The sequence below is a fragment of the Nelumbo nucifera genome, chromosome 1, assembly GCF_055504915.1.
Source record: "Nelumbo nucifera cultivar China Antique chromosome 1, China Antique-T2T, whole genome shotgun sequence".
Lineage (NCBI taxonomy): Eukaryota > Viridiplantae > Streptophyta > Magnoliopsida > Proteales > Nelumbonaceae > Nelumbo > Nelumbo nucifera.
This window is the reverse complement of record NC_142649.1, coordinates 43715033-43717381: the sequence shown is the minus strand read 5'-3', so window position 1 is coordinate 43717381 and position 2349 is coordinate 43715033. Positions and strand designations below refer to the sequence as shown.

At 37.1% G+C, this 2349-nt stretch overlaps 1 long non-coding RNA gene across 1 annotated transcript; it reads right to left on the bottom strand.

The window, feature by feature from the left end:
• Nucleotides 1-221: 221 nt before the first annotated feature.
• Nucleotides 222-2143, bottom strand: LOC104586301 (uncharacterized). Its single transcript, XR_016084348.1, has 3 exons — nt 1258-2143; nt 950-1165; nt 222-617 (listed from the first exon to the last, which is right to left on the bottom strand). It is a non-coding gene; the product is annotated as an uncharacterized LOC104586301 (long non-coding RNA).
• Between the last annotated feature and the right edge of the window lie 206 nt (nt 2144-2349).

Below are 2349 nucleotides of genomic sequence, written 5' to 3'. Positions count from 1 at the left end.
CCTTATTGCCATCTTTCCTATTACTGATAGATGTTCCTGTTATATCTCTACTAGAGACCATCCCTACTAAAAGTATTCCATTTCATGTAGTAAATAAATAACACATAGACATGTACATACATTATCATAAAGAAATAATGAAAATACCTCTAATAATAAAAAACATAAAAGTAAGCATGTGCAATACAAAAATATGGTGTTTAAACAATATTGCTGATATATTAAACTGTCTAACAAGTAAGTCATTGATATCTAATAAAACAAATAAAACTGGGTATTTTAAACATTATAAGAATTGCAATCAACACAAATTGGTTCTAACAATGATGATGTGCAATTAATCCAAATACTACAACTCCTAATCATCTTCGCAGTCTCCTCCAGTCCCGAAACATGTCTGACCCAATCTGGTCCCTAAATGTGGACCACCTTGCTAGTTCATTTCTTTGTAGCCTTGGTGCAAAGGAATCTGCATTGGCACTTTCTTCCACAAATTCATCCCCATCGGATGTATTTTGCCTGTCTGCCTCATGGATCCCTTCTCGGGTGTACCGGTCATGTGGATCAACTCCCATGATATGGTTGTGAAGCACACAACAAGCTATAACAATCTTGACCTGCATGTCAAAGTGAAAATGTTGTGTTGCATCAAGAATTGCCTAACGCTTCTTTAGAACACCAAAAGCACATTCCACTGCATTTCTCAATGATGAACGCCTGTGGTTGAAAATCTCCCGAGGGGACTCCAACAACCACACTCATATCTCATTGAGGTGGTATCTGGCACCTCAATAAGGTGCTAGGAAGCTTGGCATGCTTTTGTATCCAGCATCTACTAAGTAGTATTTTCCTATATTTCATTGAGTGATCATTGGCAACAATCGATTAGTTAAGACAATAGAGTCCACTATTTGAGTATTAGAAAGAATGAAGTATCAATTTAAGTTACCTTCTGGGACGTAGAGTTTGCACTCCCTTCACAGGGAATCATATAGAACTATGGCATCAGTGGCCGAACCCTCCCACCCAGTCAATACATAAGTGAATTTTAAATCGGATGTCATTACAACCATTACATTTTGTGTTGTTTTCCCCTTCCTACCACGAAACTTGCCTTGCTCCTCAACAGGCACTTTGCATGGGATATGGGTCCCATCAATTGCACCTATACAATCGTACATTTAACTAAATCATGTTAATTTCATGGTCTAGAGAGGTCTTAAGGTAAGGTAAAAAGTTTAGTAATCTGTTACATACCTTAAAATATGGAATAAACCGGGAGTCATTCCTAATCTCCAGTGGTACTTGTTCTCCAATAGGTTGTATAACCAACATAAGGTACAATCTAAGTACAACATGCAGGATTTTGTGGAAATACCGAATTACACTCTCTTGTGAACACCCAAAGGTAACATGTATGACACTATTCCTTTCATTATGCCTTATAGTGTGCAAAAGCATTGCAACTTGCTCTTCGACAGACATGTTAATGGTTGGCCGAAGTCCACTATGGATAACAAGTAAATGACATAGGGAATCAAAACATGGCTTTCTCATCCTAATCTGAGATAAATAGGATGACTCACTACTAAATACAATGTTAAGAAATACTCCATTCCCTAGGCTTCTGACCTCCCACACCCTTCGACTCGCAGATTCAGTATACTGTTTGACGATGACAACCACCACAAGATATATCATAATGGAACTAATGGCCGCACTGATCCGCCTACGCTTGGCCACAGTGTCAAGTGTTACCTCCATGCTTGACTAACAAGTCAAAAGATTCCATGAAAATTATCCAATATATTTATGAATGGAATGGGTCATTATAAAAGAAAAAAAGCAATGTTTAGAGTGCTATTACAATGAAAGCACTATTTGGATATTTTTAGTTTCTAGTAAATTGAAGCCTATTTTGAAGTGGAATTTAAAAATATCCATTTGGGCTTACTAAGTGAGTCATACTAACATTAGCAAGTCCATTCACTTGGCCAAGTGAATCATGATAAGTTAATAACACAATAGTTAGGCAGCTAAAGAAATGGTTAGGAAGCTCATATCTTGTGCTTACGTCCATAAACGTTGGTAACCTAAATAGGAACAATCTAGATTGCAAACTGTGATTTTGAAATAGGTGAGCTTTTTCTACCCACAGTCTGGTTCTGACTAGGGTATGTACAAGAATCATAATTCTGCTTGAATGGGGTTTCCAAAGATGGAGAAAACAACAGTAATTAGCTCTCAAGGAAAGGAGTAAGAATTGATCTTTTTATATATTCCAGATAAGAATTGATTTTTTTTAATATCCCTGGTCACCCATTGCAACCTGGGTGACTAGGGTTCAAA